This window comes from Bidens hawaiensis, unplaced genomic scaffold (genome assembly GCF_021521415.1).
Source record: "Bidens hawaiensis isolate Kalapana, Puna unplaced genomic scaffold, B.hawaiensis_p1.1 tig00001511_1, whole genome shotgun sequence".
Taxonomy (NCBI): domain Eukaryota; kingdom Viridiplantae; phylum Streptophyta; class Magnoliopsida; order Asterales; family Asteraceae; genus Bidens; species Bidens hawaiensis.
Genome location: NW_027491085.1, coordinates 329,791 through 343,076, shown reverse-complemented (window position 1 = coordinate 343,076; position 13,286 = coordinate 329,791). Strand labels below are relative to the sequence as shown.

General features: G+C 40.1%; 1 pseudogene; it reads right to left on the bottom strand.

The window, feature by feature from the left end:
* Positions 1 to 3,171: 3,171 nt before the first annotated feature.
* LOC143580480 (aspartic proteinase PCS1 pseudogene) lies at positions 3,172 to 4,958 on the bottom strand (annotated as a pseudogene).
* Between the last annotated feature and the right edge of the window lie 8,328 nt (positions 4,959 to 13,286).

The window sequence follows — 13,286 nt, the reverse complement described above, 5'->3', positions numbered from 1 at the left end:
TAAATTTAAAAATAAAACAAATAACTAAAGAAACATGGTTTTTCATCTTTAGACGGCAAATCCATGTTATGAGAAGTTATCATGTGATAATGGTAATTACTTAGAGAAATCTATAAACAGTCATTTTAAAAAAGTGTGATATGCTTATACAATAAAGTCATATGACATTCACTTTAATGGCTAGGATATGCTATATATGAGACCAATGTCACGTGCTAACTTTAATTGTTCGTGTATTAACATTTATTCCCATTAATGCACAAGTAAATGCTTATACTACATGATTGTAAAGCTGTATATCAATATAACATTCACGTAAGCTAAAAAAATACGTCATTTCGATTATGTCATAACTTATAAGCATTCACTTGCTATGAAGGCTTGAATTATGCATATTTTGACCAAAATTACTATGTTGTTCATCAGAAGATCAGTTCACTAAATCACACTTGTGGGTATCCCTTCGAGTATAATATGGAGTAGGATTTCACTAGCATTTCAATTTTGCCTATAACTTATACGTGCAGTTGTATTTGACTATTTTTTATCCATTCACGGTTCGAATCAACTTTTCATGTGTAAAATGAAATAAACTAAACTCTCGTGCAATTCTAAAAGAAAAAAGAGCACCTCAATGCCTGTCATGATTGATTTTATAATTTTCACAAAGCAAAACGTTTTATAAGAAATTGTTATTAACATTGTCTTATGTTCTTCCAAATCTGACATGTAACTCGAACATGCATTCAGTACTTCTAAGTTTTTCAAGTCAGTTTAAGCATTCCCATCGTATTAGAAACATCATTAGTTACATTAGACTATGTAATGTCGCAACTCACAAATCAGTTCAAGATTCGATTGTTACTAACCGTGTTACCAAAACTTACTTAAAACTCAAACTTTGAATCCAGAGGAAAAAAAACTTTACAATTCTCTAAGTTAGCCATTCCCAATAGCTACAAGCAAACTTCATATACGATAGATTACAATTGCACGCGAACAATCCTTACAAAATTCTAGTAGATGATAGTACATATTCTACGTACAAGGTGAATTGGCTTATCAATAGATGAAATAAGCTTGTGGGAGAAAGATTTCACTGACTTTTCTTACAATTTATCCCTGCAATTATATTTGACTGTTTTGGTTCATTTATGGTCTGAATCAACTTTTAATGTGTAAACAAAATAAGATAAACTCTCGGTGCAGTTATAAAGAAAAGTAATACATCAATACCAGTCATGGTTCTTTTGTATGATTTTCACAAAGAAAAACATTTTCGGGAAATTGTTAAGAACATTATTTTGTGTTCTTTCACAAATCTGAAATGTAACTCCAACAATCATTCAATACTTGTGTTTCTTCGGATTAGTTTGCATTCCCAACAATTTAAAAACATCATTAGTAGTGACATTATGTTTGTTAGTTTTTTTTATGATTCTAATAAGAGGCTACCTCTTAATCGAGCAGAATGTGATGTCACAAGTCGATTCAAGATTCGATTTTTACTAACTGAGTTACCAAAACTTCCTTAATAGCTTCAAACAAACTCCATATATGATAGATTCCAATTGCATGCGAACAATCCTTACAAAAGTCTAGTATGAGATAGTATAGATTTCACGTGCAAGGTGAATTGGCTTATCGATAAATAAGGTTGCGAATAACTCTCAAAATATCAACCTAAGCTAATTTAGTTCAAGATATTGGAGAGATGTATAATTCCAAGCTCAAGATAGCAGCTTGTTAAAATAAATTTGCATACTGATTTTAATGTATATTAGTAGTTCAATATTGTTAAACTTGAGACTATTATGATTTGGGACATTAGCAAAATCATCAAACCTAGAAAAAAGAGTTAAATAAGCGATCCACAAGTTGTCTCGAATTGACTAAGATATTAACGTCCAGATTGACTCGACGACTCGTATTGTCACGAGCTTATTCTTATCATATAAATAAATTTAATGAATTTTTGTAATTATAAGAATTTAAATGTTTTAAAAGTTTCAATCCAATCTATCTTTTGGTCTACAAAAAATTACGCATATAATCAACACTGTACTTGTTTTTGCTTTATTTTTTTCTTTTCTAAAGTTATTTTTGTTATTAGAAACATCTTAAATTTGCATTATTAACTTGTGTATAGAGGGGAGCACAAGGTTGTATATATTTAAAAAAAAATAAAAAATAAAATAAACTGTATAAATTTTATTTGGTAGGATATTTTTAAGTTGGTCCCCTACTCACCAAACACATTGGGTAAATCCAGTTGTATCTTATTTATGGGATGAAACAAAAAAAATTGCAATTTTTTTTTCCTTATTTTTTCCTCAGTTGATTGTGTCATTTTTGGTGTTTGGGTTTTTTTTCTTAAGGCAGCCTCAAGGCTAATGTTGTACCAACCCTTGGTACACTTTAATTTGCTAACGATTTCATTGAAGATACTGGTTTATAGTCGTTTATCTAAATAGCTTATATGAAAAATCATATTTGTTATACTTCGCTTTGTACACATTATTTACGATATTAATTTTCACATATCACAAATAGAAACTCAATTTTCATACTACCCTTTTTATTGAACTTAAGCGTAATTATTAACATGTGTAAAATATATTTTTAATTTTGAAGTAGTACAACATACCTACATATTATTATAGTTATATATAACCAATTGCCTATACAATGGGTAACTTGCCAATTCTTTAATATATATCTTCAAATTAGTGTATTTGTAATACGACAATGCCTGTCACGAAAATGTGAGGGAGATAGGAGAGGCATATATGAAGCAAATCTAGAAACCGTTGTTATATGACAGCTAAGATAAATCAAAGAACTGGATCTAGTCGAGTGATGGTGGTTTGCAGAGATGGGAAATATAGGATATAGAGGTTGAAATTAATTGCTTTTACTAAGATTGATAGTAAGAGAGAGAGAGAAATTAAGATTGATATATAAAAAGAGAAAGAGTATTACTAAAGTATATTTATAAGTAGAGTGGAAAAAATAATATTAACGTTAATTGAGCGAGTTGACCTTCGCTCAAGCTTGGCTCATATTTTAACGACCCCACTTCGAAGTTTATTCGATAAATTTTGTAGTAAAAATAATATAGGCCGGGTTAAAATTTTATATTATCACTATTTAATTATAAATTATAAATCCATACACCAATACAATTTTAAAGATCTCCTTCAACCATATGAACTAACACCATATCTCACTTCCATCCGACCCCCGCATATGGCCATATGGGTATCACATATTTAAGAATCTTTTACACACATATGCTATGTTCCTTCATATTATAACAAACCTACCACCAATTGTTTTTGACCCTACACATCAAGTTCAACTTACCATCATTTTTTAACAAATTATACACACTTAGTTGTTATCTTTAAAGTCCATTTGGTTACCATTGACAATGTAAAAAATAGTTTACTCAAGAAATAAACCACTCAAATAAATCAACATGCAAGTGAAAAAAAACTTTACAACCATCCTACACAAACCGGGTCTTTCAACCCTTACCCAACTTGACCCGGTTCGATCCATGGGTCAAATAATTATCCAACGGACCCCACTTGACCCATAGCCTATAGGCCCATTCCAAGCTTTTGACTAGCTAAATCACACCTAACCTCCGCCAACCCGACCCGAGAATTTGCAAGGTCAAATTCCATCCACATGTTTTGTTGATGGTGATGTCCGATCACATAGGCTTCAATCCCTAAAAGATCCGAATTCCCAAATGTGAAGCAATGTATTTGATCATTCCCTTTAATCATTCCGGGTACTTGAACCAATAACCTCTCACCCGAAATACTCATTTGCGCGCCCCGAAACATCACGGTCACACTCGGTAACACGGGTAACCCGACCCGTGTCCGGTCGATACGGTAACAAAGGTCCATTGCACCTTGGAAAACAAAATCCGGATCCTCGTAAACCCGTAACACCGATTTGGTTTGTTTTATAAACTCGTTTTTTAACGCGGTGTAAACCGGCCCGAGAAGGAAAGTAAATTGAGTACCCGAGTCAACCATGGTTTGACCCGCCCCCGTATGATCGGGTACGTAAACTGATTTAGGCAAAGCAAGAACGGTACCCGCAACTTTTATCCCCTCAAGTTGGACCGTGTAAGCGACCCGGTCAAAATACGGTAACGGCGTTGACATATTGACTAACGGCGTGTAACTTAACGGCCGAAGCCATGAAATCTTGGCGTCCCCGAATAATAATACCCCCGTCGAGTCCCGACCCGATATGCAATACGAGAATTTCGGAAAACCCATTTGCGAAACGAAGGATAATGTGCCCCGGTTCATACCCAATAACCCGGTGGTTTTCGAATCCTCATCTTGGTTCGAACTCGACCCAGAATCCATACACCCGAATACGACCCGAGGAAGATCCGAATTCGTGAACCGAAAAGTTTCATAAGCGAGATTGCCTTCAACCGACGTGGCGTCAGCGTATGAAACAATGGCGTGACAGAGTTTCTTCGGGTCGCAAGAAACGGGTACGGTGAAGTCCCGGGTTCGGGTCCGACAAGTTGGGGAAGTACAAGGAACAGGAACATAGGATTTCGAACGTTGTGAGTCGAACCAAAGGGGTGTGGTTGGTGTTTTCTTGCACCGGAGCCACGACAGCTCGCTGCCGGTGTCGAGAACGACGGTGACTTCTTGCGGCGGCGAGCCGACGGTGAGGGACACTGTTAAGGAAACATTATGGTGGAATGAAAGTTTGTTTGGTGGTTTTTGAAGTGATTGAAGCTTGAGTGGTAAGACTAAGGTTTTCGGGGAAGTTAAGGAACATGTTGGGTGAAAATACGAGGAGAGAAAAATAAGGTTAAAAAGAAGGAAGAGAGAAAGAGTTGCCATGGGATGGGTGAAATGGGAAAATACAGAGAGACAGAATCTGTATGTATATATATTTATAGTGAAGGTTGTGTTTATGTGTGTGTGTGTTTTTCTCTCACATATAGACATATAGTAGTATAGTACTGTGTGTGAGAGGTTGAAGGCTATGGGTTTTTGAGTTATATAGTGAAGGTGTACGTGTGGTATGGTTGTAAGATTTTTGGTGATGTAGGTCATGTTTGGCATCTTTGGTCCACCCAACCAATATTTTGTTTTTTTATAATGACATATATAACCCGACTATAACTCTTGAAAAGTCATTAGACGGGTCGCTATGGGTATCAATGGGGCTTGGTTGGGTCGACTCCGGGCTTGAACACAGCCGGGGGCGCTCATCAAGGGGCGTCCCGGGGGGGTCATAAAGATCGACGCTCTTGGTTTCGTTTTAGTGGGTCCTCATGCTTTTCACATACAAACTCTCTCTCATATACATATATGTGTGTGTGTATATATATGTATACGTGTGTGTGTTTATATATATATATTTATTGAGACGGTATAAAAGTTTTAAACTATAGCATGACGTTATGAAAAATGCTTTGAAACCCTATTTCTTACATGTTATGACGTGGCGATAATGTGAAGGGTTTTAAAGCCCCTCCATAGTGAACAACCTTTGAGGGGTATGATGTTAGAAACTTAGAAGGTATTATCTACCCATTGGTGTTTCTTTTAGACTGAAACCCGGGAAAATAACATATATATGTGTGTGAAATTTGAACCCGTGACGTTAAACATAAGAAACTCATTAATAGTTTGATAAACTTGAAGAAAAACTGCTGACTACCCTACTAAATTGTTGTGCATGCAGCTAGTATGCTTTCAAAGAATATTTATTATTTTATAAATAATGATATTATATTAAGCTTGGACAAGTTACCTGGCGAATAATTAGTAGGCATTGAAATGAGGTCTATATTGTAGTCAATTTCGGTTTTGTTTCAAATCGCTTTCGTGGTTGACTTTTATATATCATGGTTTAGATGATGACTAATGTTTAAGTTTTGGTTTATTGATGGGTATAAGTGTTACAAACTTTTCTAATAATCATTGTCACTTGTTTGACTAAGTGTTTCATTGTCATTTTCAAAATTAATTGTTTTAGTTGTCATCTTAGCTGCATAACACTTTATTTTTCTAGATTTAACATGATTAACATCGTGGCTTCTTGCCTGCTTCGCATCTAGACCCAGGGCTCAACTTATTTTTTAGTTTTGAAGTAAAAGGTTTAACTACGGTCCTAGTTTTATGATCTAAAGAATTTGTATGGTGTGTTGTTGAAGAAACACTAAGTGACCCCGGCAGATTACGGATAATCTTAGGGTTAAGTAGATGTTTTTCACGAGGGTTAGGTCCGGCAAAGATGGTTATTCTTCTGATGACCTGCAAAACAGACACCGTGAGCTCGTCACTGAGAAGGGGGGGGGGTACCTCCTTGTGACCACCCTCCGGCGTGAGAATCAGACTAGATTGCTCTGAATATAAGTGTATATTAAGAGAAATAGCTAGATAAGATAATATCAGATGATATATGATAGTATATGATAATGATACCGTTCCAAGGTGTTGGAGTATTTATAGCCGAAGGTAGGTTTCCAAGCAGGTACATGTAACATCTGCCCCGATCCGACCCGACCCAGGTACCCGTTTCTCTGACCCGATCTCTTTCTTTTATGATCTAGTATTTATTTATACTTATATTTTACTTTTAATAATAATATATATTTTCCTTCCCGCCTCTTTCTCTCTCTTTCTTTCCGCCGTTCCGTCCCTCTCCTTCTCTCTTTCCGCCTTCTTTTCCCTCTTGTCGCCGTCCCGCCCTTACGCCTTGTTTCCCTCTTTTTCTTCTAACTCTTTGCTTGTCCTTTGTTCCTTCCCGCCTAAGGTTGTCTGCGCAGCTCCACGCGCCAGACCCCTTACAAGGAATCCTGCGTGAAGACCACCTGTTTCAGCGATTCGAACTCTTCTCGCAGCGCGCTAAGAATTGTAATTCTTCTCGCAGCGCGCTAAGAACGGTAGTTCTTCCCGCGACGCGCTAAGGATTTGTAGTTCTTCTCGCAGCGCGCTAAGAATCGTAGTTCATCCCTCGACGCGCGAAGAATTATAGTTCTTCCCGCGGCGCGCTAGGAATTTTAGTTCCTCCCGCGGCGCGCTAAGAAATGTGATTCTTCCCGCGGCGCGCTTAGAAATGTAGTTCTTTCCGCGACGCGTTAAGGTTGGTTCTGTCTGCCTTCGCGCTCGCGCTCTCTTGACCTTCTGTGTCTGCCTTCGCGCTCGAGCCTTCTCGCGCTGAACCCTTTGAGTTTTCTTCCGTTTGATCTAGCCGTTTGCTTTTGTGTTGTCTTATCTTTTGTGCTGTTGACCTAATCTGCTTTATGTCTGAAAAGTTACTTTCGGCGCAGCATGCGCACCAACCCCATTGGTTGGCAGAAAAAGTGACTGACATTATCTTTGGAGATCTGCTTTTTCCATGCTTGACCAGTACCTTTTTCTGAACCGCCCATGCCTTTTTACTGTTAACCTGTCAACTTTTTCTCTTTTTCCCTGCTGCCATATCTTTTGATATCTTTTGCTTTTGAAATCTTTTACTTTTTGAGATCTTTTCCCCTTTTTCTAGGGATTGTGTTCCCTATGGTTTCTCTATAAATAATAGTATTATTTTTCCTAACACTACACACACAAAACACTTAATCTCTCCTGTTCTCCTTGCTCTCTCTGCCGCCTCCCTCTCTGCCTCCGTCTTCCTCCCTGTTCTGTCCTGCTCTTCCGGTAATATATATATATATATATATATAATAATTTACTTATTAATTATGCTAACTTATAATCAAGACTTAAAACAAATCATTAAAACAATAATCTTATTTATAGGTTAACTTGTGCTTGTTTAAAGTTGGTTCTTGCTTTATCTTACACCGCATCGTTTATCAAGTGAGTAATCTCGTACCTAATCCCTTTTTGCTTTTAATGTTTTGGGATGTTCATGTGTTCATACAAACTTAGAGTCTTAAACTTGTTTATGAGCTTTAGTCGCGCAGTATCCCATGTGTTGAGGACGTTTACTTGGCTGTTTATTTGTATGTGTGTATCATTAACCGCTTTGTTCGGCCTATTCCGCAGTTTTCATGGATCCATTAGATGAACACGGGAGACCTATCGTTTACGGTTTTCTTTGTTTACACTTGCACAGATGTTTTCTCGTTTTTGTGCTCAATTGGGAGCACGGATTGAACTATGAACTATGAGCTATGATCTATCTAGGCTTGATCACAATCTGATTGCACCCTTGTTAAACACCAGACATACACGTGTTGCGCGCAGATTTATTGTTATCTATGTATTGTATTAAACTTGATTTCTCACCAACACGCAAGTGTTTGACGTTTATTTTAACACATGTTCAGGGTTGCTGTAGCTGTTTTGGAGCTTGTGGACACGTAGGAAGTTTTCATTATTTTGGACCTAGATTAAAATGTATCAAGACAAGTTTTTGCTGTTCGAATATTATGATTATAATATATTGATTTATGATGTTTTATGTTATCTGTGTTTACTCTGCGCGTGCGCGAATAAATGTATTTATTAAATATTGACACCCAATAGTGTCACGAGTAATGAAACAATATGTGGCGCCCCGATGTATAATCCGCCTTTGGTCGGGGTGTTACAGATTGGTATCAGAGCTCGTTGACTTTAGGATAGGTGGTTAGACGTAACGGCCTAGAATACCTAAGAGTCCCTTCTCGCGCATGAGAGAAATCTCATGTTTGCGCGCTTATTGTTAATTACTCGTTGTTTATGAATATGCTCGTGCTTGCGCAGTGTATGATTTTATGTTTTATTTCGCGATATTTCGATTTTTGTTGAATTTCGATTTTTATTGATTTTACTTACATATTCGTTTGTTGGGTTTGAAAATCCGAAAAGTCATGGTGATACATGAATAGTTGATTTTCAATTTCCATTTACGATTATGTTCTGAGGTTGGAGACTTGAAAAGTCATGGTGATACATGAATTGTCAACTTCCAATACTCATTTTCTTGTGTATTTTATATTGAAGATTGAAAAGTCATGGTGATACATGAATCGTCAATCTCCAATACCCGTTTGCTCGTACATTTTAAATTGAGAATTTGGAAGGTCATGGTGATACATGAATTGTCGATTCTCGATTCGGATTTGTTACCTTTATTAAGTCTGCATTTAGGGTCATTTATTTTACTTTAACTTTTGACAGTAACTGACTCCGCGAAACCAAGCTTTATAAGATTAAAACTTTGCGCTAAAATCAAGATATTAACTAAAATTAAAACTTTTATAGAATGCCTCCGCTATCTCGCCGATTTCAGAGAAGAGAAGCCTCGCGCATGCGTAGACAGCAACGTTCCCAGGAAATGGCCGCCGCAATAGACCAAGCCTTGAGCCAAAACAATACCTCCAGTTATAACATTAAGTCCTTTAACACGGGTAACCCTCCAAAGTTCACAGGTCTTGAAGGAGCCACCGTGATGCTCCAGTGGCTTGAGAAAATAGAAAACACTTTCCTCCACACCCAATGCCCCTCAGACAGACGAACCCTATATGCTTCCAGTGTCCTGGAATCTAGAGCGCTTACATGGTGGAATGGAGTAGCTCATGCGCGTGGCGCAGAAGCTGCTTCCAGCATACTCTGGGAGGAATTTAAGGATCTCTTGACGCGAGAATTCTGCCCTCCCAACGAAGTAAAGCGCCTGGAGGAAGAATTTTGGAACCTGAAGCAATACAGTGGAGAAGCGCGCGAGTACGCGACGCGCTTCCACGAGCTAAGCTTACTGGTCCCTCACCTTGTTACCCCTTCACGCCGAGCCATAGAGAAATTCCTTGGGGGTCTCCCCATGGAAATTCAAGATTCTGTATGGGCCAGAAACCCAGCAACCCTCTCTGACGCCATCGAGTTGGCCGCTGTGCTCAGCGACAACCATGTCAGAGCAGGAACCCTGTTCCTGCGGGGAGCTGAGAAGACCAAACCCACCAAAACTGTCCCTGAACCAACAGAAACCAAACCTGAACCCTCAAACCGTAACAACCTCAAGCGCAGGCGCAAGGCCTATGCGCTTACCAACCCGCCCATTGTCCAGCAACCCATCTACCAACCTCCAGTTTACGCGCCTAACCCTCTGTCAGCTTACCCAACACCTCCTGTAGCCCACAACTATGCCTTAACCAATCCAGCACTCCCTGCCCCGCCAACTAAGAAACCTTACACAGGAAATCAACCCTTTTGCCCAACCTGTAGACTTCACCACCCAACCCAAACCCCGTGTCGACAATGTAACCGATGTGGCCGCGTTGGTCACTCTGCTGAATACTGTAGAGTTCCTCTCGCCAACCCAATTGCGCCAACACCACCAGTCTACCCGCAGAACCCACAACCAACCTACCAAAACCCACGACCCAGATCGTGCTTTAACTGCGGTGATCCCAGTCATTTCCGGAACGCGTGCCCAAGACTACAAGTTCAGATTACACAAGCGAATCCGGTGAACCAGATTTCGAACCAAGTGACGCGTGGACGAGCTTTTAACATAACCGCGCACCAAGCGCAAGCGAATAATGACGTAGTTAATGGTACATTTTTGCTTAACGGATTTTATGCTTCTGTACTTTTTGATACTGGCGCCGATCGAAGTTTTATCTCTCGCGCCTTCGAGCAGAAGCTTGCGCGACCGCGCAGCGATTTAAAAGAAGATTTTTCAGTTGAATTGGCTAACGGTGAAACTGTTTTAATTAACTCTGTGATTAAAGATTGCACGCTTAACCTTAACGAAAACGATTTTCTGATCGACCTCATCCCCATGCCTCTTGGGAGCTTTGATGTTATCATTGGTATGGACTGGCTCTCGAAGAATCGCGCCGAAGTTATTTGCGCCAAGAAGTTGATTCGCATTCCTCGAGAAAATGGTGATCTTCACATCTACGGCGAAAAACCCTCCAGTGGTCTTAAGCTTATGTCTTGCGCCGAAGCCCAAAGACTCATGCGGAAGAAGTGTGTTGCATTTTTAGCCCATGTGGTCAAACCTGCTGAAGAAAAGAAGCTTCACGATATCCCCGTTGTGCGTGATTTCCCTGAAGTTTTTCCTGATGATCTTCCTGGTATCCCTCCCGCTCGTGAAGTCGAGTTCCGTATTGATCTTGTCCCTGGTGCTTCCCCCGTAGCCAAATCTCCTTATCGTCTTGCACCCGCTGAGATGCAAGAATTGGCAAGCCAACTTCAAGAGTTGACAGCTAAAGGATTCATCCGCTCTAGCTCTTCGCCCTGGGGTGCTCCGATGTTGTTCGTTAAAAAGAAAGATGGATCGTTTCGCATGTGTATTGATTACCGCGAGTTGAACAAACTCACCATTAAGAACCGGTATCCCTTACCGCGTATTGACGACCTCTTTGATCAACTCCAAGGTGCCTCTTGTTTCTCCAAGATTGATCTCCGCTCTGGCTATCACCAGTTGCGCATCCGCGATGAAGATGTTCCGAAGACTGCTTTTCGAACTCGTTATGGCCATTTTGAATTCTTGGTCATGTCCTTCGGTTTAACCAACGCACCCGCCGTTTTCATGGATCTAATGAATCGGGTGTGTAGGCCTTTCTTGGATATATTCGTGATCGTGTTTATCGATGATGTTCTGGTGTATTCTAAGACCAAGGCCGAGCATGAGCAACATCTTCGGTTGGTGTTGCAGAAGCTTAGAGCTGAGCAACTCTATGCTAAGCTTTCCAAGTGTGAATTCTGGTCTGATGAAGTACAGTTTCTTGGTCATGTTGTAAACAAGATGGGTATCCATGTCGACCCATCCAAGATTGAAGCAATCAAGAACTGGATTACGCCGACCACTCCTTCTGAGATCCGTTCATTTCTGGGCTTAGCTGGTTATTACCGGCGCTTCATTTCAAACTTCTCGAAGATCGCTTTGCCTTTAACAGCTTTAACGCACAAAGGTAAACCGTATATTTGGGGCTCGAAGCAAGAAGAAGCCTTTCAATCGCTCAAGCGTTTGTTGTGTGAAGCTCCTGTTCTTGCGCTACCTGAGGGTAATGATGATTTTGTCGTGTACTGCGATGCCTCCAACCAAGGTCTCGGTTGTGTTCTTATGCAACGAGGCAAGGTTATCGCTTACGCATCAAGGCAACTTAAGGTTCACGAAAAGAATTATACAACTCACGACCTCGAACTAGGTGCAGTTGTTTTTGCCTTGAAGATCTGGAGACACTACCTTTATGGTACTAAGTGTATCCTCTACACTGACCATAAAAGCCTTCAGCATATCTTTGATCAGAAGGAACTTAACATGAGGCAACGCCGATGGAACGAACTCATCAGCGATTACGATTGTGAGATCCGGTATCATCCTGGTAAGGCTAATGTGGTAGCCGATGCGCTCAGCCGAAAACCCTGCCAACTTAACTGTATCTTGCCGCGCACCCAGCTTCACTTCGCGCCGATTCAAAGCAACCTTGAATCGCGTATTCGTGACGCGCAGCGCGCATCCATCAGTAATGGTAACCTTCGCGCCGAGTTAGCGTGTGGCGCGGAAGCGCACTTTGTCCCTAATCTGAGTGGAATTCTCTGCTATCTCAATCGCATCTGGATTCCCTTTGATGAGAATCTTCGCGCTGATATCCTGAGTGAAGCGCACAAATCTCGGTATTCTATTCATCCTGGCGCTGATAAGATGTACAAGGATTTGCGCATTACTTATTGGTGGCCCGGTATGAAAAAGGATATTGCTGTGTTCGTAGCTAAATGTCTGACTTGTTCTAAAGTGAAAGCTGAACACCAACGCCCATCTGGTTTGCTCGAACAACCAGAAATTCCTACGTGGAAATGGGAATGTGTAGCGATGGACTTTATTACCAAGTTACCTTTGACAGCAAGCAAACATGATAGCATTTGGGTAATAGTGGATCGTTTGACTAAGTCTGCTCACTTTCTGCCCATTCGTGAAAACTACCGTGTTGAGCAACTCGCGCAGCTTTATGTCAAGGAAATTGTCTGCCGCAATGGTACTCCTTTGAGCATCATATCCGATCGCGATGGCCGTTTTATATCCCGCTTTTGGAAATCTCTCCAATCTGCGCTAGGAACTCGCTTGGACATGAGTACGGCATATCATCCCCAGACTGACGGTCAGTCTGAGCGAACTATTCAAACTCTTGAGGATATGCTCTGATCTTGTGTTCTTGATTTTGGAGGTAATTGGGATTCACACCTGCCTTTGATTGAGTTCTCTTATAATAACAGCTATCATTCCAGTATTGGTATGGCCCCATTTGAAGCACTTTACGGTCGTAAGTGCCGCTCCCCGATCTGTTGGAGCGA